The sequence below is a fragment of the Juglans microcarpa x Juglans regia genome, chromosome 1D, assembly GCF_004785595.1.
Source record: "Juglans microcarpa x Juglans regia isolate MS1-56 chromosome 1D, Jm3101_v1.0, whole genome shotgun sequence".
Classification (NCBI taxonomy): Eukaryota; Viridiplantae; Streptophyta; class Magnoliopsida; order Fagales; family Juglandaceae; genus Juglans; species Juglans microcarpa x Juglans regia.
In genome coordinates this window covers 16,857,749-16,881,291 of record NC_054594.1, presented here as the reverse complement: position 1 = coordinate 16,881,291, position 23,543 = coordinate 16,857,749, and the positions used below count along the sequence as shown (strand labels likewise).

The following is a 23,543-nucleotide window of genomic DNA, read 5'->3' as shown; positions in this document are numbered from 1 at the left end:
GAGATGAAAGGCAGAATTAGAAAAATCATATCACAAACTAAATCTCCTTTAGTATTTTCTCCATGAATCTCATTTACACGCAAAGAAAATGCAAGAAAGTCCCATTTTCATTCACCAAGTAAATTAAGACCATCTGTACATTAGAACATATTAGTCAGCATCTTAGATTAGATGAAATTCCTAGACCCAAAGTCATTAGTCTCACCCTTTTCAGTGCTTCAAGAAAGATATTGGAAAGGTCATGATCTTTTTTCTTTAGAACAGTGATCAGATGCTTAACAATTTCTGCCACACCCATTCCATGCATAACGAAATGAGATATAATTCAGGACCGAGATACTCCTGCATTAATAATTGACAGCTCGGGATCACACAGATATCGTACATGCTGAGAAAAATTGTCAACAGGCCCACTTGACAAATAAAAATTTCAAAAAGATGAAATTCAGTGTTTCCATAAAATTAACGATGTACTTTTGACCCATACATGAAATGCCATTGATTGTTCAAATCTCAGGAAAAATGCAAAAGACTCTCACCTACATTGTTTTTAGATCTATTCCTTATAAAAAAATAAAATGAAACCCATCCAAAAAGATCTATTTGAATGTATTGTATCAATAAACAATCCCACAAAAATATGTAAAAACGAGTGACAGCATAGCCTTTCAATCTTGATGTGATCTATCATAGTTATTCCAATCATAGCTACCATACTACTAGCAAAAAGAGGAAGCAAAAATGTTATGTCACCTGAAATGTTGAGCTGTTGTTCACAAAGTTTCCAGAACTTTTGAAGAATAGAAGCCTCAGGACAATATCCTAGTCTTTCCAGCTTCGTAGAAGAGTAATTTGTCTTTCTAAACAAAAACCATGCTTCGGGAATTATAGTACAAACCTTGGGCACAACATACATTTAATCAGACCAAAATTGGGGCTTGCCAAAAAATCCCTTATAATTTTTTTTTTTTTTTATATATATATATAGGTAAAAGTAAATTTTATTGAAATAAGGATAAATATTTTAACTGAGCTGTTGTTTGACATTGATAAAATCAAAGCAACAAAATGCTCACCCTGCAACCTAGCTGATTTCCATTTTTACCCACTTTCTCCCCTTCAGCGAAGGTGTTGAGAAAGTACTGAAGTTGCTCAAAAAAGATAGTGCGTTTAGATAGTAGAGAAGACAAAGATGCTTCAGAGACAGTTTCGCTATTTACAATAGAGTGCAGACACCACGCCAAATGCAAATACATGTTCAGAAGAAGAAAACTGACAACCTGAGCCAGCATGAGCAGCAAATGATTATATATAAATGTAATAAAGTGAGTAAGAGAAACAAATGTCTGATTCTTACGCAAGCTAAGACTTGACACACCTCATCTTCCATATTTCTAAACCTAGTGAGAACCATGACAATATCGTCATATAAGCTCTCAATAGGCACGACCCTTGACAATTGAATTTCATGCAACCTTTTCAAATTTACAAGAAGTGAATATTCATCGTCACCATCCTGCAGGGCTGAAACATTTCACATTTTACCCACCACAAATCAAGGAAAAAAAGAATGATTATTGCTGAAGCATACCACTGCTTCTTTGATTGCAGCTTTAAGACGTTTAGCAATAAGTTCATCCTCCAGTTCCTTTAATTTATTATGAGCAAAATCCTGCAGCTCCCCTTGACTCTCGGTGGAGCAAAAGCTAATAGCCCTCACACAAGATCTCAGTGCCTCCATCTCACCATGCTTAAGAAATGCCTCTTTCATAAACTGAAGGACATTTTTAAAATTCTGAAAGATAAAGCCTGTAAGCTTTTGCTTTGAATTTTAAGTTGTACAAATATCAAACAAACCGACAGGCACAAGAAATTCTGTGGGCCACCTGCTCCTGTCTCTTTAAGGAATAAAGCTCAAGATTCATTTGTAAAATAATCTCAACTAGTGATGGCATTTTTGCTTTGTCTGCAACGAATTTGCGTAAGAGCAATGGATAGTTCTTCATCATGGCAACAGTAATTTCTCGTCCGTTGTTTTCAAATATTTCCTGACAATTGGAATAGCAGTAATTCAGAACGGTGTCCTAATAATATAAGGTGTCCATGATAAACTGCATAAACTGAATTTCCAAAAAAAAAAAAAAACCAGTTTATTTAGTTCAATTTTTACTGACGTGGAACTTCACCCAGGAAGACCCAAATCCGCTTGCCATAATCGTGTATCAAAACCAATTTACTTTCTTAATAACACCTGATTATACAAAAAATGGATATTTTGATACAAAACATGCTGGATTCTACTATAGTGCACAAAACATATTTAGAGCTGGCAATATGAAAAGGGTATATAAAGGTATTTGAGCAAAACAGGGACAAAATGCATGAGGAATTACACACTTTTTGAGCTTTAGGGTAATATTGCTTCCGATTATCAGTAGCAGGGACAATCCTCTCTCCAACAGCCTTTTTGACAGATGCACAAAGAAGTCGAACCAAGTTTGTTGCATCCTCATCAGTAAGCTCAATCAATGGATTCTCATCCAAGAGAATGGAGATAATACACTTCCAATCCTGCAAGTGAAAAATCAACTACCATTATAAAGTGACCCAAAAAATTCAAGAGAAAGTTAATACTATTAGAACATTTCATTATAAATCTAATCTAATTTATTATTTACTGCACCACAACAGTATCTTCTCTAAGTTCCACTTCAGAAATTTATTGAATAGAAATGCCAACATAGAAAGTAACGCCCAGCTTAAAGGTGACCCAACCCCAACTGTCACAAGTTTAACACGCTGACCAAAACCATAACCCTCTGAGAATAAAAGTTGACCAACCCAAGTGGCTCTGCATCCCAGTTGGACAAGTTGGTTCAGCTATAACTTCCAGCAGATCCTACATACATTGTGATCCCTAATGCTTCAAATATAATGTACAAATTAAATTTGAAATTACTCAACCAGGTATACATGAAAAACCAATATAAAGTTGTTTGGAAAATAATATAAAGTTACAGCATAAAAGAGAATTTTGTTTACGAAAAAAACCAAAGCAGAAGAAAATATAAATGAAATCCATTAGAGCTACTTCAAATTTGGGACGTAAAACTGCATTAATTCAATGTCATCCTTGTTGCATGGTATGCTCAAAAAAAGAAGCTTGGTTCTAAACTTGCAATGAATTTTTAATGCAACTGAAGTTTGGGATCAAAGTACAGCCATGCCAAAATAGAAATATCAATGCCTACCCAACTGCATGTCAAGTAAAGTCAGCAAATCCTGACCCAGTCAGGTTCGCAAATCACACTCTCCTACCCAGCCCACCCATAGCCTACAATGTGAGTCATAAAAACATACCTTCATAGGCTTCATATACTCCCAAACATCATCAATGACGTAAATGCTTAAAATTGGATCTGTTGAAAATTCTCTCAGAATTTGCAGCATTCTGCCAAGATGGACCTCTGAAGAACTGCTATCATCGCCTAGAATGAAAATAGTAGTCATCATAATGATAGTTGATAGAATCATAGCATACACATGAAACTAGAGAATCAAGGAAGACTAAAACCTTTTAAATCAGACTGGGAAGTACTAAACTTTTGAGCAATCAGATGATCATAAACTAATGCTCCTATGGCATGCCTGATTTCTGGTGGATCATCAATCAGTAAATCATTTTTTTTTATAAGTAAAATAAGAATTTATTAAAAACACCAACTGTCAATTACAAAGATAGAAAAGCCCTAATTATGTAGGGACATTAGAAACTAAAAAGTCATGAAGGTCCATGCCATTAAAATCCACAGCAATGGCCCAAGAACAAAGAGTCCTAAAAAATAACAGTTTTAGCTCCGCCATGGATTTCTCTTTGTCTTCAAAAGTCCTCCCATTGCGCTCCTGCCATAAACACCACATAATACAGATAGGGATCATCTTCCAAACCGCTCTAATCTGTCTCACACCTCTAATTGAGGTCCAGTAAGCCAATACATCCAACACATTTTCCGGCATAACCCATGCTAAGTCCATTCTTTTAAACACCTTATCCCACAGATTCCTGGCTATCTCACAGTGTAGAAGTAAATGATTCACCGACTCACCCCTGCTTTTACACATACAACATCAATCGGCAATGATTATCCTCATTTTTCTCAGATTATCCGTGATGAGAATCTTGCCCAAAGACGCTGTCCACACAAAAAAAGAAGCTTTGGGAGGAGCCTTATGACGCCAAAGCCTTCTCCATAGAAACTGTATCTCAGGAACTTTTGAGAGAACCTTATAGAAGGAAGGAACAGTGAACATGCCCTTCCCTGCAGGACTCCACCTCAAATCATCTTCATGCTGGATATTTGGATGGCAAGAGTACAAGAGACTATAAAAATCTACAAAACTCCCCATCTCCCAATTCTGTGCTGCTCGGTGGAAATTGATGTTCCAGTTAATGCTCCTACCTGAGACTTCCATAACCTCCGCTACTGTGACACCCTTGGCCCTTGCAATCAAGAAAAGAGTAGGAAACAGATCTTGTAGAACACTGTTACTACACCAAGCATCCTTCCAAAATCTGATCTTGAAATCTGTCCCCAATTGCAATCTAGTGTGTCGATGGAAATCCTCTCATCCTCTTCTAATATGTTTCCATAGCCCCATTCTAGAGGCCCCTCTAACTTCTCTGGTACACTATCCCTCTCCTAAATCACCATATTTGTTCTCTATCACAGTCTTCCATAAAGCATCTAGTTCTTTGGTATATCGCCACAACCATTTGCCAAGTAATGCCCGATTGAACAACCTCAAGTTTCTAATACCCAAACCACCATTAGAGATAGGACGGCACACCATCTGCCACTTGACTAAATAGAATTTAAACTCATCTCCTAGACCCCCCCCACAGAAAGTCTCTCTGTAGCTTCTCAAGTCGACCTGCCACACTTGTCGTAAAAGGGAATAATGATAGAAAGTAGGTGGGTAGGTTAGAAAGTGTACTTTTGATTAACGTGGTCCAGCCTCCTTTCCACAAGTACATTCTCTTCCACCCTGCCCTTCTCTCTACTTTTTAAATTACTGTATCCCAAATCGAGCGTGTCCTCAATGCTATACCCGGTGGTAATCCCAGATAAGTCATAGGAAGAGACGCTATCTTACAACCCAGTGTGCTAGCCAACTCCCTTATATTTTGAACTTCTCCAATCGGCATCATCTCGGATTTATCATAATTCACTTTTAAACCAGACACAGCTTCAAAACAAAGCAACAGTGCCTTCACAGCCCTCAACTGGCCTTGATCAGCCTCGCACATAATAAGCGTATAGTCTACAAACAGCAAATGAGAAATAGTAGTAATACCCCTACTTGGCAAACCAATCTGGAAGCCACTAACAAATCCATTAGTCACTAAAGCCGAGATCATCCTACTTAGTGCCTCCATGACAATAACGAAAAGTAAAGGAGATAACAGATCCCCTTGTCTCAAACCACGAGAGCTCAGGAAGAAACCCTCTAGACTGCCATTGATCAAAACAGAGAAACGTACCGTGGAAATACACCAACTGATCCATAACCTCCACCTTTCTCCAAACCCACACCTACCCAGTAAATATAGAAGGAAATCCCAATTAACATGATCATATGCCTTTTCCATATCTAGCTTACACATAATCCCTGGGTTGCCAGCCTTCATTCTACTATCCAAACATTCATTGGCAATAAGAGCCACATCAAGGATCTGTCTACCCTTAACAAAAGCATTTTGAGGCTTAGTAACGATCTTCCCCAATACCCCACTTAATCAATTGGCAAGCACTTTTGCAATGATCTTATACACACCATTCACTAAACTGATGGGCCAAAAATCTGAAATCTCAATGGCCCCTACCTTTTTAGGGATTAATGCAAGAAAAGTAGTGTTGAGACTTTTTTCAAATTTTCCTACCAAGAAAAACTCCTAAAACACCTTCAAGAGATCTTCTTTAATAACCTCCCAACATTCTTGGAAAAAATCCATAGCGAAACTATCCGGACCAGGGGCCTTATCTTTTGCCATCTTCCTTACTACATCATAGACCTCTTCCTCTTCGAAAGCCCTCTCCATCCTAGCAACATCTCCTGGCTCAATAGTGTCAAAAACCAATCCATCCAAAGTAGGCCTCCACCACTTGCTCAGAGAGAAGCTTTTCAAAGAACTCAATCACATGGTCTTGAATAACCTCTTCTTCTCTGCATTCAATCCCCTCAATTTTCAGCACTTCAATGTTATTATTTCTTCTATACGAGTTTGCAATTCTATGGAAAAATTTCGTGCTCCGATCCCCTTTCTTTAACCAAAGAGCTCTTGATTTTTTGCGCCAGGACATTTCTCCCTGCAATATTATCCTCTCAAGATCTGCGACCAGCAAAGACTTCTGTTCTTGCTCCTCCTCAGTAAGTGCCCTCCCTACTTGCAGTCTTTCTAAATCCTGTATTTCCATCCACTTAGTATTTTTGTTCTCCTCTACATTACCGAAAGACTGTTTATTCCACTCCTTTAAGTCTCTTTTTAAGACTTTCAGTTTATTCGCAAAAATGAAACTGGGTGTACCTTCGAAGTGATATGAAGTCCATCATTGTTTAACTCTTTCCACAAAACCTTCTGACTTCAACCACATATTCTCGAACTTAAAATACCTTCTACCGCTACGAAGACCTCCACAATCAAGCAAAATAGGCCAATGATCCGAGGTTAGGCGTCCCAAACGTTTTTGCCTTACATCTGGAAAATGGCTCTCCCACTCGGGGGAAATTAAGAAACGATCCAAACAGGACCAAGTTTGATTATTTGACCATGTAGCTGGACCCCCAGCAAGCGGAAGGTCTATCAAGTTCAAGTCGAAGATACACTCTGAAAACTCCAAACTTGCTGGCCTCAATCTTTTACCTCCGATGATTTCACTCTAGAAACGAACCACATTAAAATCCCCCCCAATACACCAAGGGAGCTCCCACCAGCTATATACCCCTGCAAGCTCATCCTGCAATAATCTTCTATCGGCGTCTAGGTTAGGCCCATACACACCTGCAAATGCCCACAAGAAACCATCTGACACACATTTAAAAGAACATGCTACAATATGTCTCCCTATATAATCCTCCACTTTCTCCACCACCCACCTATCCCACATCACCACAACTCCTCCCGATGCCCCTGAAGAGGCCAAGTATACCCAGTCTACATAAAAATTACTCCATAAACTCCGAACAGTCTTTCTACTGATCATCTTCAGCTTCGTCTCTTGTAGACATACTATGTCTGCTTTCCACTCACGAAGTAGATTCCGAATCCGAAGACGCTTCGCTACATCGTTTAGATCCCGGACATTCCAAGATTCAAGTTAGTAAATCATAGAGAGGACCGAAGTCATCATCTGGTATAAGTTGATGTCTGCAACAGATAGCAGCCAATTCTCAGTGCATAAGTTTTGCATAAACAGTCACCAAGGGGAAAAAATGATTTATTGTTTATTGTTAACATTGAATTTTTCAAAAGGTTGATCGACAACTATCACCATAGTAGTTGTTTTACAAGTCCTATGGCACAAACAGCCACATAAACATCAATATCATCAGCAAGCTCAATCATCCGATTAGAAAATCTTTCAGTGAATAGACTAAGAGTCGGCACATTATCATTCGCCTCATAAAGATTTTGCAATGCAGGGACAGAAGCTTTTCTCACCCCAGCATTCTTCAGATTAAAGCAGATAAAAATGAGCAAAATAAGATTTCTCTAGCATACCAGGAGAATCAAATATTATATTGAAATTAATTTACCACTTTTAACTTACTTTATCATTCAGTGTCCAACCTAGATACTTTAAGTACAAATCTTGCAAGAACAGTGAAGGGTATGACAAAATCCATGCCCCAAGTGACTGTATGCATGATGTTCGAATGTTTGGGTCAATGTCTCTGTAACGATGGACAAATAACCTTGAAAAAGAAAGACAAACAAGTTAGGAAGACTTTAATAATACCTGCATTACTGCAGATAAATACATTTCATTGATTCCGATCCTACCCAGTGAATATTTTGCGCATCATCTCCTCTAACACTGTTATGTTTTCATGAGTCATTGAGAACCTTTTATTTAGAGACTCCACACGAGGCCCCTCAGTCCGTTTCTTCTTTTCAGCATCCAACTGTCTGCGAGTAGTTTCACGTGGTGAACCAAGCATTTTAGCCCCAGTTATGAAGGATGTGACAAGTTGGAGACCCATCAAAGAAGCAACTTGACGGTAGACTCTTGGAGGAGTGCTGCATGGAAATAAAAGCCAGGGAAACACTAGAATAAGCTACTTGAAAATTTTAGCATTTAAAATAAAACCATAAAATCACTGCGAACTTACCAAGATAGTGCGATTATATAGTCCATGCTCTTGTCAAACAAAACCTGATCAAATAATGGCTCATGTTGACTCTCACGAATCAAATTGTCTCAGAATAATTCAAGATTGTCTTTACAGTTCTTATACTCCTTCCTTTTCGAATTTTGATAATCTTCAACTTCTCCCTAAGATTCCAGAGCAGTCAAGCTAAAACTATGGGCAAAAGATCTTGATGCATGAATCTTAATCACTTGATTATCACATCGGATTCTAGTAAAAAAAATCTTCGAAGATATAAATAAATGAAAGCGTATAAAAAGGAAACAAGAAATAGCAATAATACGGTAAGGTTAGGATACCCTTCTAGCAAGATTGACAAGAGCAACCACAACATTATCGACATTTGTCTCATCCAAGTACTCTCCCTTGTTATAGTACTTAGCTCCACATGCCTGAAAAAGTACAAATTTTACGAGTTACAAGACCAAAATATGTTAGTCAAGTCAATAAGGTTTAATGCTCTAATTAATTAGAGACATGTCCTAATTAATTAGAAAATTCCAACGCACTTCTCTGTTTTAAATTTCTCTGAAAATATTATTTTAGACTCTGAGTCATATAGCATTTACAAATTCTATCACTTCAATATTTCTCTTCTTGATCGCTTAAAGAAAGCTTCCAGATACCTCAAACAGCATCATCAGGAGTTCAATTGTAACGCCTCGTTCCCGCACAGGTCGGAGAGTTACTTCCTATCACTTACTCTCACATTTCAATAATATAATTATAGACTCCAAATTCTCAATATCATAAATAAATTTCGATTCAAACTAATTTCCTCAATATAACCAATTTTCCAAAATGTCAAGTCATCATAACACAATAAACTTTCTTAATAAAAATCATCAATACTCAACGGAAACTTTTTATACTTAATCCACTACTCTTAAATCATCTCACCCAAAGCTTCAAAATCTTGATCCCCAGCTGAAATCTCCAAAATCATCTGAAAAATATTGTGGAGATAAGGGGTGAGTTATCAACAACTCAGCAAGCAGAGAGCATATACTAGCATGTAAACATGAGCAGTTATAAAGTTCGGTATGCAGAACAAAACATTTACTTTTGGAATGCAGAAACAACATATTTATTTTCAGAACGCATAAACAAAACTTGGTACAAAATATCAGAGCGAGATTTTCAGAAAAACAAACTTGTTCCCAAAAAAGAAAATCCTTTGGCATATCCAAACTGAAACATTATATTCATATCATCTCATAGCATCACATCGGGACAAATACCATGTTTAACCCTCGTGGTAGGGTTCTAAACCACCATTATACCCGTGGCTGGGCCGTATACCATGTTTCACCCCCGTGGTAGGGTTATAAACCACCATTATACCCGTGACTAGGCTGTATCTATGTTTCACCCCCGTGGCTGGGCCGTATACCATGTTTTACTCCCCTGGTAGGGTTAGAAACCACCATTATACCCGTGGCTGGGCCTTAACAGAAACAGAGCGGAACATCATCGGAATCAAATCACATTCAGATACAGAATCAGAACTTCATGCCAAGGTTTTCATATGACACATCATATCAAAACAAAATTCTAAATAGCTTCAGATCATTTCACATGTTCGAAATAAACAAAATCCAAAACATCTTCATTATTCATAGCAAAAACTTTTAGATTTTCATATTCGCTCTTCTTGCATAATTCAGAAACAGAATGCATAAAATTAGCTCATGTCTACACCAGTCATGACAAAAGAATACTTTCTCTTATATAGAATTTATGTACATGCAAAACAAATATCTGAGGTCGTTTTCAGATTTCTTTTCAAAAACAAACATGTACATTTTCAAAGTCAACCTCATTTCATTTCTTTTATGTAAATCTAGTATATGAACCCCGCTTACTTGGACTTCTTAGCTTTTTCGGAATTTTTCTCAAAATGTAGAACAATAATTAATCGTCACTTGTAAATAATCACGTAATTCTCGTAAATTTCCAATTAATCTCATATTTCGGTATTTAATCCTAGGCTTCTAAAATAACCTATTTACTCCTTCAATAACTAACAAATCCTCATAACCTTAAAATATTCTCATTCTCTAAATTTCTTTGATAATACTCAACATTTAAGGTAAGTACTAGTCAAATTTTTTTTAAAATAATAATAAACAAATAGCTTTAATCATAATTTAAATGTTTAAAATAAAATTACACAGTTACTAAAATAATTTGCTACCAATATTACAATTTGAAAATCCTATGTATTTTCTGTAAAAATTTCTTATACTACCCTCATAAACAATGTAAAAACAGATTTAATATAAACAAAAATTTCAAATTGAAACCATCTAATAATAAGGGCAAAACTGTAATTCCATATCTAAATAATATGCAAAAATGTTTACGTAGACTTAAAACGTTTCATGGGATTCAGTGCAACAGTCGGCGAGGACAGGGGCGCGAGGTACTCACCAAGATGGGAGGAGCTGCCTGCGACGGTGCAGGGCGCGATGAGAGTTGGTGAACTCGGCGACTATGCACTGGACGAGAGAGAGAGAGAGAGATGTAAAAAGATAAGCGCACACAGCGAGAGAGAAACAAAAATAAAATGGAGAAGCAGTGCAAGCGTTCGGCAAAAGCTCACCGTGAGCGACAAGGCGAAACTGAGGCGGCTCGAGGCTGACGGCAAGGTGACAATTGGCAGATTCTGTGGCTAGCCCGATAATTTTCCCGTCGTACGGTGGTGACCAACCGGATTTGTGGTGATGCTCTGTTTTCGAGAGGAGAAACAGGGGCTCTCTTATTTTTTGGTGATGGCTAGCGGTGGTTCCGTGTGGGTTCACCGCGGCTTATGGAGGTATAGACCAGGTTCATCGGGAAGGCGGCTGCGATGGCTTCATGAGGCATGCAACGCGGTGCACGTTACACGGAGTAGGAAGGCAGAGGCTTCCTGTTAGGTTGGCATGGTGTTTTCCGAATGGGTGAGGACAGGCTGCGGTGATGCTGGGACGACGTGGGTCGTGGCTTGTGGAGGTTGGTTTAGTGCGGCAGCTGGGTGAGCCGCGACTGGTTGGGACGAGACCGAGCTAGGGGGTGGTGCACTGTTTGCAAAGAGGTGGAATTGCTGGGCTACGGTTTCGCGAGGGAGGGCAGCGGCGTGAGCTTTCTTCATATATATATATATATATAAATAGGTGATTGATCATGAAAAGAAAACCCTAGAGATAAACCATAAAGGACGGGGTGCATGAGAGACGTGCACGCGGAAACTGAGTCGTGCATGTGTATGCATTTGTGGACGAGAGGAAGACCCAGGGGAAAAAGAAAATGGACGAAAAGAATAAAACGTGCGGAAGTTAACGTGTGAAAAAAATAATAAAATAAAATAGAATAAACTAAAACAAAATAAATAAATAAATAAATAATTGAGCTTAATTGGGTCCGGGTGTTACATCAACCATTGCAGGTTTTGGATCCTTTTCATATTGCTCAACCCAAAGCTTTACCACTTGAGGAATAAGTTTGCCATTACCTTTGATGACCTCTGCATAAAAAACCGCCAAAATCAACTCAACTTGTCAATATGCATAACCTGGGTCCCAAACAAGAAAAGATTACTGCTCACTAAACATATAATGGACACTAATAGAATAATCAGCAACTTAAATAAATTCTAGAAAGAATATGATAGCAATACATACGAGAGGTGAATCTATGGAGACAACTGTAATGCCCCGGTCCCGCACGGGTCGGAGAGTTACTTTCTAACACTTAAACTCACATTTCAACAATATAAAAATAGACTCCAAATTTCCAATATCATATAGAAAATTCGATTCAATCTAATTTTCTTAATATAACCAATTTTCTAAAATGCCAAGTCATCATAACATAATTTCTTAATAAAAATCAACAATACTCATAAAAAACTTCATAGGCTTAAACCACTATACTTAAATCATCTCACCCAATACCTCATAATCTTGATCATCAGCTGAACCATCAAAATATCTGAAAAATATTGTCGAGATAAGGGGTGAGTTATTAACAACTCAGTAAGCAGAGAGCATATACTAGCATGTAAACATGAGCATTTATAAAGTTCGGTATGCAGAACAAGACATTTACTTTCAGAATGTAGAAACAACATATTTTCTTTCAGAATGTATAAACAAAAATTGTTACAAAATATCAAAGCGAAATTTTCAGAAAAACAAACTTGTTTCCAGAAAGAAAATCTTTTGACATATCCAAACTGAAACATTATATTCATACCATTTCATAGCATCACATCGGGACAAATACAATGTTTAACCCCCGTGGTAGGGTTATAACTACCATTATACCCGTGACTGGGCTGTATTCCATGTTTCACCCTCATGGTAGGGTTATAAACCACCATTATACCCGTGGCAGGACAATATATCATGTTTCACTCCCATGGTAGGGTTATAAACCACCATTATACCCGTGGCTGAGTCGTATACCATGTTTCACCTCCGTGGTAGGGTTATAAATCACCATTATACTCGTGGCTAGAAACAGAACGAAACATCATTTGAATCAGATCACATTCAGATACAGAATCAGAACTTCATGCCAAAGTTTTCAGATGACACATCATATCAAAACAAAATACTGAATAGCTTCAGATCATTACACATGTTCGAAATAAACAGAATCCAAAACATCTTTATCTATTCATAGCAAAAACTTTTAGATTTTCATATTCGCTCTTTTTGCATGATCAGAAACAGAATGCACAAAATTAGCTCATGTCTACACCAGTCATGACAAAAAATACTTTCTCTTATATAGAATTTATGCATAAGCAAAATAAATATTTGAGGCCGTTTTCAGAGTTCTTTTAAAAAAACAAACATGCTTATTTTCAAAGTCAACCTCATTTCATTTCTTTTATGCAAAACTAGTATATGAATCCCGCTTACCTGGACTTTTTAACTTTTTAGAAATTCTCCACAACAGTACTGAACAATTGTCAATCAACAGCTATAAAAATTCATGTAATTTCAATAAATCTTCTTTGAACAGATAATTTCATATTAGACCTAAAGTACCTATTTTAATTCCTCCAAAACCTAAAATTTCTCGAAATTCTAAAACACCACCACTTCCTAAATTCCTCAATATCCACATAACTATTAAACCAGAATTTCTAAAATTGCATAATAATATTAATGATAAATACAATTATGCCATAAAATACATTTCTAGTTTAAAGACTCATTAAAACAAAACTGATTAAAGTAGGAGAGCAAATATTTCATTTAATAAAAATAGACTAATTAGTTTCTCTTTAAAGAGTTCATAATAAAAAATCTTGCACTACTATGTACTTCAAAAAAATATATATTAATACTAGTAATATATTTCAAATATTTATTTAATCTGTATTTAAAAATAAAACTCACACAAAGGGAGTTTAACATATAAAAACTAAAACATGATAAACTTATAATTACTCTGTTAAAAGCATCAGTGTACTGATTTACTACTATAAATCCATACGTCTACGTCCAATGAAAAATATAACATGCACGTAATGTAAAACTCATGATTTCAAACCGAAGATACATACTCAACTCATTAAAATATAAATCCATTAACCTAAACATCGGAAATTATATATCTGGAAACATGACAAAAATGGTAATGGTACATCTCATCTATTAGGTTAATCGAGACACAAAAATATTTAATTTTTAAGTAACTACCACAAAACAGAGGACCAAGTGCAGCAGCAGTACTTACCCAAGGAAAACTAAGAGGCAGAGGTACCATGGGGGAAAGAGGTCGCGGCGGAGTTGGGTTGCAGTGGAAGGTGGCTATCCCGACAGCCGGCACTGAGAGAAAGAGAGCGAGATGAGCGAGAGACAAGAACGGTGAGAGAGAGAGAGAGAGAGAAACCAGAGAGATGAAACACGGTGAGAAGGATACCGTGCGAGATACTCACCGAGGCAGCAAGAGACTGCGACAAGATGGTTGGTGCAAAGTCGTGGGAAAACGTCTCATGGCTGAGCCACGCTGAACGGGTGGCAAGTAGCTAGCAACTTGCATTGCTGGTGGCGGAGGTGCAGAGCACAAAACTTGCTCTGTTTTCTAGCTTAAAAACAGAGGCTTCCGAGTTATGGGTGTTGTAACTCCTTGATGTGTAAGACATGCAGCGGTGGAGTTTTCTTTCGGTGGTTTTCGGCTGTTTGCGCAGCGGTGGTGCAAGATGGCAGCAGTGAGGAGGATGTTAAGGTGGTTTACAGTGGAAAAGAGGGTTACGAGAGGTGGAGTGGAACACGACCCTGTGGTGGGGCTGGGTGCCATTGGTGGTGTTAGGAGGTGTAGTGGCCTGCTGCAGATCCGAGCACTGGAGGCGGGCTGAAGACTGTAGGTGGCCGTGCGTGGTCCAGGGGAAAGAAACTGGAAGGCCTGGGAGGATACTGCCGAGCATGGTTGGGTCCCTTGGAGGGCTCGTTGGTGGTTGTTGCTGGTGTGGATTTACGGAGGTAAGGGGTGGACGCACAGTGCATGGGTTTCTCTCGATCTCTATATATGTGTGTAGTGATCGACCTGTGGTTTGGGTTGGCATGGAGGGGGGAGGTTGCAGTACAAAACAACATGATCTGCCAGTGGGGAGGTCGTGCGACGTGGGTGGTTGTGAAACTGAAACCCAAGGTTTGATGAGGGACGGAAAAAAAAATACTTGCATGGTTTTTTTTTTTTTTAAAAAAAGAAGGCAACAGGTTACGAAATTTAATGCGAACGAAACTCTAAAATGTAAGCCTAGTGGTTGAAAATGGATACGATCGTGGGCTTGAATTTTAGGGCTTGGGTATTACAACAACTCTGAAAGTTGAAGCCCACATCAGTTAAAACAAGACGAGGTAGGATCGTTATGGTATATAGTTTTGATACAACGCAATAAATAGTTTAATGCATGGAGAACAATCAGAGTAAAGTTGTTCTACCATCACGATAGGTTTCAAATGTGCAATGATCAACAAAGAGAAGCCTCTGGGGATTTTATGATTTGCATGTACCGAAATCGTTTTAGCACAATTAATAACATTATAATCCTGTAGAATCATGCTTCTAATTAGAAGTTCTTCCCTGTACTTGTCATAAACTATAAGGACCACGGTGGTGCCACTTGGCCCAAGGGTCATTGGCGTACTTATCGTAAACTTACTACATCTAAAGAGAATCTTGTGTTGCCAGGCACAGGCATGTGGGTCCAAGTCCTAAGAGCGGTCACTTCATGCAAAAATAAAGCCTGAAAGGTAAGATTGAACCAAAACCCCCTACCCAGATAACCCGCTTAACTGGGACTCAATAACTGATGACCCTAATAACGAAGAACCACAGTACTTGCGGAAAATACATCCAAGCTACTCCTCTTCAATGATCTTCTGCAGTCATGGACGCATCCCTTCGTGAACCAACACAGCCGCAATAGCGCTATAATTGGTAAAAAAACCATTGGCAGGATAAGTTATTTTCAACATAGCAGTAATGAAGACCAGTGCTAGCATAGCAATTCAACTTATTTCCCACTGACGGTCACACGTAGTCGTAAGAAGTAAATTTAATTGTACACTGGAAGAGTAGGGAAAAAAACGTACACTGGAAGCTCCCATTGAAGAGCGGCCAAAAAAAAAAATTGTAATAACTGAAGATATTGATTCTATATAAACGTTTGCAATCTACCGATAAAAAAAAAAAATATAAACGTTTGCAACCCTAACGGCACATCTTTTGAAGCATTATCCATGTATCAAAGCTATGAGTATAAAAATTTCTGTATACTCTCAAAATTGTAAATTATGTCCAAGTATTACATGTAAGAGTATTGGTATTGGATTAGTCAAATGTCTTTTCATCTTTAAATTTAACAAATATCATCCATATTTACTCCACATTGAATTAGCTAAATTATTTTCATCCAAACTATAAGCTACAGTAAATCCATTCTTCTTTTTAAATATAAAAAGAACTATAGCAAGTCTAAAAGTATTTTTTTAGATTATTATATTATAGATATGAGATTTTTATTCATATGAGATTTTACAATCTATATACATATGAGATTATTATATTATAGATTGTTAGATTGTGAAAATAAAAATGAATATGATTTGTTGGAGGTTATTGAAGATTATGAAAATAAAATAAAAATTAATTAAACAATATAAATAATAAAAAATAATAATATTTTATTATTATAGAGTGTGTGATGACTAATCTAATGTAGACTTCAAGTTTTGAATGATTAGCTAAAGGTGAAAAAGCTACATATTAGTCAAAATTTGAAAAATAGGATGGTCAATCCAATGCTAATGCTTTAAGGGACAAAGAAAGAGAATAAAGGGGACTGATATGCAGAGAGGATTACGCATGGAAGTTCCTGAATGAAGCAAATCACACTCTGTAATTGTGTGAAGGAGGATGTACAGTACTGCTGCTATATACACGGATTTCCTAATAGAATGAGATTCTTCCTAATGGACTAATACAGCTCATCTAGAAGGAATTACAAAGAATAAAAATAATGACAGTAAAATGAAAAAATACAAGTGAAATAAACAATAAATTAAACAAATACAAGTGATTTATCCTTTATCCAAATGGACTAAGGCATCTGGGCGACTTGCAGAAGCTGGAGTGGCAGCTTGACCATGGGCTTTGCTATCTTGAGGCTGGGCTTGTGTAGATGGATTTTGGGCTTCACGTTCATTGTCTAATAGCCCCCCGCAAGATGGAGAGTAGAGATTTACTACTCCCATCTTGGAGAGGTGCAGCAGTAGTAGATGGGCAGGCAATGCTTTGGTGAAGATGTCTGCCAATTGAGATTGTGAGGGAATATGAGAGGTGATGATACTACCTTCTTGAATTTTATCTCGGACAAGGTGGCAATCCAACTCGATGTGCTTGGTTCTTTCGTGAAACACTGGATTGGCGGCAATGTGTAAGGCCGCTTGATTGTCACAATAGAGCATGGCACCTTGTGGATGTGGAACCTGCAAGTCAGTAAGTAAGAATCTGATCCTAGTGAGTTCAAAGCATGTGGATGCCATGGAATGATACTCAGCTTCAGCAGAGGAGCGAGAGACCACTGTTTGTTTCTTGGACTTCCAAGAAACAAGGCATTTTCCAAGAACAATACAATAACCTGTGACGGAGCGACGTGTGTCGGGGCATGATGCCCAATCTGAATCACAATAGGCACTTAGCTGTAACTGAGATGTGGAGGGCAGTAAAATTCCCTGACCAGGTGCTGTCTTGAGATATCTAAGAAGCTTGTGAGTTGTGGCCATATGTAAAGATGTGGGGTGGTCCATAAAAGTGCTTAAAAGCTGGACAGTGTAGCTGATATCGGGTCTTGTGATTGTGAGATACAATAGTCATCCAACTAGTCTTCTATTAGGGCTGGGATCTGAAAGGGGCTGCCCCGTAGCCTTACTCAACTTGAAATTTTGTTCAAAGGGCAGCTTAAGAGGCTTGCATCCAAGGGAACCAGAATCTGAAAGTATGTCTAATGCATACTTTCTTTGACATTAATGTATTCTTTTAGAGGATCTTGCAACCTCTAAACCAAGAAAATAACGCAAACAACCAAGGTTTTTTTTTTATCTTGAAATGAGTGTGCAAAAAAATTTTGAGAGAAGAAATTGACTGTGAACAGTTACTAGCCACAATAATGTCGTCAACATACACTAATAAAGCAGTGAAAGAAGTGCCATCTGCTTTAGTGAAGAGACTATAGTCAGCTCGAGATTGCTTGAACCCAAAAGCAATGAGAGAAGAAGAAAACTTGGAGTGCCATTGTCTTGAAGCTTGTTTAAGGCCATAGAGGCTCTTAACTTATTTGCACACTTGGTGAGGTTCTCCTTCAGTGTAACCTAGGGGTTTTCTCATGTAAATTTTCTCGTCTAAATCATCAAGTAGAAAGGCGATATGTACATCAAATTGATGTAAGGACCAGCCTTGTATTGCTGCCACAAATAAGAGGACCCAAACAGTTACTAATTTAGCAACCGGAGAGAAGATTTCTGTGTAGTCTATGCCTTCTTGTTGCGTAAACCCTTTAGCAACAAGTCTAGCTTTTAGCCTCTCAATGGACCCATTAGAGTTGAATTTTATTTTGTAGACATATTTGCAATCAATGAATTGTTTTCTAGGAGGTAAATAAGTGAGAAACCAAGTGTGGTTTTGTTCTAAGGCATTTAATTCAGTTGCCATAGCTTGGCACCAACCAGGATGTTTCATGGCTTACTTATAGGTGGCTGGTTCAGATGTAGTGGAAATAGATGCTGAAAAAGCACTAAAAGATGGAGTAAATTTCTGATAAGATAGATAGTGAGCAAGAGGATGAGAGGTACCCGTGAGTTTGGTGCAAGACTTGGACAAAGATTGAGCTGATTTGTGAAGGGAGGCATGCTTGTAGTGAAATTCTTGCAAATATTGAGGTGCTCTCCTGAGTCTAGTGGATCGGCGAGGTGGTGGGGTAGGAGGAGAACCATAAATTGGAGGAATAGGTGAGGGGGGTTCTGGTTGGGAGGGTAAATCAGATTGGGAAGTGGGTGAGAGGGGGGGCATCTGAATGTGCATGTAAGGGATGGTCAAGAAAAGGAGTGGAAGCTGGAAAATCTAGAGTTTGGTAAAGATTTAGTAAAGACCGGATTTGGAGGATTAGTGAAGGAAGAAGAGAGTGAGGGAATTGAATGAAAGGGAAAGATTGATTCATGAAACGCAACGTCCCTAGAAATGAAGGTAGTTCTTGTTTCAAGATCAGGGAGTTTGTATCCCTTAATACCAAAGGGATACCCAAGAAAAATACATATGCGACCACGAGGATCAAACTTTTTCCTACCTTAAGAGAGGGTAGAAGCAAAGCATAGTGAGCAAAAAATTTTCAGATGAGCATAAGTTGGTTTAGAATTGAATAAAAGCTCATATGGTGTTTTATTTTGAACAAGTGGGGTTGGGGCCCTATTTATTAAATAGGTGGCTGTTAAAACACAGTCATTCCAATATTCAATTGGAAGACCAGCTTGAAATTTTAAAGCTCGAACCACGTTTAACAAGTGTTGATGTTGTCTTTCTACAATCCCATTTTGTTAGGGGGGTGGCAACACAACTTTTCTGATGAATGATGCCCTTGTTGTTGAAATATTCAGTCATTTAAATTCCCTCCCATTGTCACTTCTTAAAATTTTGATTTTAAGATTGAATTGAGTCTTAATAAGATTGTAGAAAGATTCTATGCATTTTCTAGTTTCAGATTTACTATGAAGAAGGTAAAACCATGTACTTCTAGTAAAGTCATCCATTATTGTCAAAAAATATTTGGACCCATCATATGTAGTTGTTGAGCAAGGGCCCCATAAATCGTAATGTATTATTTCAAAAGGAGAAGATGTCACATGTTGACTAGTAGAAAATGGTAGTCGATGTAACTTAGCCATTAGACAAATGTAACAAGGCTTAGTATTAATGGAAGAGATATGGTTCTTTACAATAGGATCATTGATCAAACTAAGATAAGGAAAAGATAGATGACCTAGGCGACAATGCCAAAGGTCAGTGACACCAACATTGTTCAAAACAGCTGAAACAGTGAGAGGAGGTGTTGAAAACTGTGAAAGTGTTGTGGCTAGACTTGAAGGAGAAATTTCAGTTTGTAGCAAGTGGTAAAGGCCATCCCTCACTTCACCCTTCCCAATCGTTTTCCAAGAGAGAAGGTCCTGAATAAAGCACAAATTAGAAAAGAAAATGAGACAGCGAGTGAAGTAGCAAGTTTCTTAGCTGAGAGGAGATTAAAGGTGAAGGATGGAACACATAAAACATCGGTGAGGCAAATGGAAGCTGTGAGCTGAACAGTACCGATGTGTGAGACAGGTACTTCAGTTCCGTTTGGTAGTTTTACAGTGTGAGAGATAAGTGAGGTGGTAGAAGTGAACAAGGAGGGGCAATAGACCATGTGGTCTATTGAGCCCGTGTCTATGATCCAAGGAAATGTGCTGGATTGTAATGGATGATGTGTGTGTGTGGATAATGAAGGAGATATACCAGCAAAGTTGGAATGAGGTGAAGGCAACTTGGACTGAATCTGATTAGCGGAGTGCTGAGCAGCAATGGAAAACTCCCTTGGCTGAAGCAAGGCCATTAGTTGCTGAAATTGTGCCTTAGTTAACCTATTTTGTCATCACTGGTCTCCTCAAGTTGTGATAGATAAGAAATGGAGGATTGGGCAGCTAAAACCGTGGGGTTAGAAGTTTTGTTGAAAAATTTGTGACCTGGGGGATAACCGTGCAATTTGTAGCATTTATCTACTACATGTCCAGATAAATGGAAATGAGTACAAAGAGGGCCCTCGACATTACTAGCCTTAAAACATGTATCAAAGGTATGACTAGTAATCTTGCAGTGAGTGCAAAATGGTCTGTCTCTCTTTTGGTGAGAGCGTGTTTGTGGTGAAAATTTCTGAGGGGAAAAGGGTTTCTTGATGGCAAGAGCCATTGAGTCAGGGGATGGGGCGTGATGGGTAAGCTTATGTTGGCGCTCTTGTTGTTGGATCAATGAAAAAACCTTAGTGACAGGAGGTATGGGATCTAACAACATTATCTGGTCTCCTACATTAGAGTAAGTATCATTCAAACCCATCAAAAACTGAAAAACACGGTCACGTTGATAATGATCCAAGAGAGTAGACATGGTACCACAGTTGCACACGGGAATGGGGTCATAAATTGAGAGTTCATCCCATAAAGTTTTGAGCTTACCATAATAAATACTTACAAAGTCGTGTTCTTGGAGGAGATTGGCAAGGTTGTGCTTGAGTTGAAAGATACGTGGTCCATTATGGTGGGAGAAACGGTCTTGGAGGTCGAGCCATATGTCCCGTGCATCATCAACGAAGACCACGCTAGATTTGATAGAGGCACTGATGGAGTTTTGAAGCCAAGAAGCCACCATGTCGTTGCAGCGCTCCCAAGGTTCAAGCAAGGGGTCATTTGGGTCAGATGGGCGTGGGATATCACCCGTGACAAAGCCTACTTTGTTTTTGGCCCGTAGAGCGGGCGCATAGCGCACGACCAGGTGAGGTAGTTATCAGCGGTGAGTGGGTCAGTGACGAGAAGCACGGCTGGGTTATTGCCATTGTCTAGGCGGAAGGGATTGCCGGGGTCACTCAAGTTCAAGAAACGAGTCATGGGTGTGGCACGGAAGGTGTTTGTATTTAGGTTTGTGTGGATTTCGGAGGTAGAATCAGAGGAGGCTTCAGTTGGGTCTTCCATGGAAATATTCTCTCAGGCTACTGATACCATGTAAGGAACAAAGAAGGAGAATAAATGGGACTGATATGCAGAGAGGATTACGCATGGAAGTTCCTGAATGAAGCAAATCGTGCTCTGTAATTGTGATTCTTCCTAATGGACTAATACAGCTCATCTAGAAGGAATTACAAAGAATAAAAATAATAATAGTAAAATGAAAAAATACAAGTGATTTATCCTTTATCCAAATGGACTAAGGCATCTGGGCGACTTGCAGAAGCTGGAGTGGCAACTTGACCATGGGCTTTGCTATCTTGAAGCTGGCTTGTGTAGATGGATTTTGGGCTTCACGTTCATTGTCTAATATTACCAATTAAGCTCTGGTCGGTGGCTTTGAAAGCCAAGGCCGAAGTTCCATCGGAGGCATGATTACGCTTAGTCTTAGGAGGAGCGTCCTCAAAATCATCTTCGGGAGAACTCTCTCTGTCCACCTGGTCACTTGCTTCGCTGGCCTGGTCACGGTTCTCGGCACCAGTACCATTTGCTTTATTGGGTCGGTTCTCAGTAGTTTGAGCCTGAGCCCTAGTCCTTTTCTGCTTACTTGAAAAACAATTAGATCAAATTGCATAATGAGAGAGAGAGAGAGAGAGAAATTTAAATGAAACTCACGAAGCAGCGAGTAGAGGTTTCGGATGGTGGAGCAGGGTCCTCCTCCATGACTTTTTCAAGTGTTTTTGGCCAGAAGATTAACCCTAGAAATCTACACACACGCATGCACGCACGAAGAGGTTGGGGTTGAGGGACGAGGGTGAAATTTAGCAGAAAGAGACAGAGAGGAATGGGGAAATCTCCCGCCAAAGGAAAAGCTAGGGATCCATGGCCAGATTTTAACTAAAGAAATGCTTCTCCTCTCCGTTGTTGGGTCGCAATTCAATATTCGTAATTTTAATATTCATTTTAACGACTTTCCTTTTTTTTTTCATTTCACTCCTCTCTCTCTCTCTCTCTCTCTCTCTCTCTCAGAGTGAGTAGAATTATTAATATATTTTTTCTAAAATAATTATTATTAAAATATTATTTTTTTAATATTATTTTTATTTTAAATTTTAAAAAAAATTAAATTATTTATTTTATTTTATGTAAAAATTTAGAAAAATTGTAATAATTAAATGAAACGAGATATAAGAGTGTGCAATCGAGCCCCATTTTTTCTAATCCGGTCCAAAAACCAGAAATACGAGCGCTTTTAGTTACAAAACGACGTCGTTTTCGCTAAAGGAAACGAAGCCATTTTATTTGCTGATTCTGTGATTCAAACTATTCTCTAAACTCTGATTGAAGTAGAGTTTATGTTTATAATGGCTGGTTATGTTTTCTTTATTTTATGTTTTCTAGACCTCGAGCTCTTACATATATTTTATGTTTTCTTTATTGTTTGAGCCTTGTATAATGGCTGGTCATGTGTTTCTCTTGGTTATTGTGAAGTCTTCCTCTGCATGCAAATACTACTTGGAAATATGAAAGCAAAAATGCTGGATACAAGCGGCATGCGTAACTGCTGCGCAAACGGTGCTTAGGTGGAAAATGAAACGGTTCGTTTTGGGCTTGGATGAAACGGCTCATTTTGGCTCCCAGACTCCCCTCCCGTCTTCCCCATTCTCTCTCCCTCCTTTGTCCAACATCTCCCCAAACTCCTTTTACTTCTCGTTTCTGGCATCTTGTTGGTGTTCCCCCTGTCCCAAAACAAAAGCTCTGAAAGTTGGCGTCAAAGTCAGAGGTACCCTCCAAGTTATTCTTCCCAAAATTCATCTCAGGGGAGCAACGATCTGGTGCCATCTCTAGCCCAACAAACAAATTAAGAATGAA

General features: G+C 38.5%; 1 pseudogene; it reads right to left on the bottom strand.

Annotated features, from left to right (window-relative positions):
* Window positions 1-422: 422 nt before the first annotated feature.
* LOC121237013 lies at window positions 423-22,680 on the bottom strand (annotated as a pseudogene).
* Window positions 22,681-23,543: the final 863 nt, after the last annotated feature.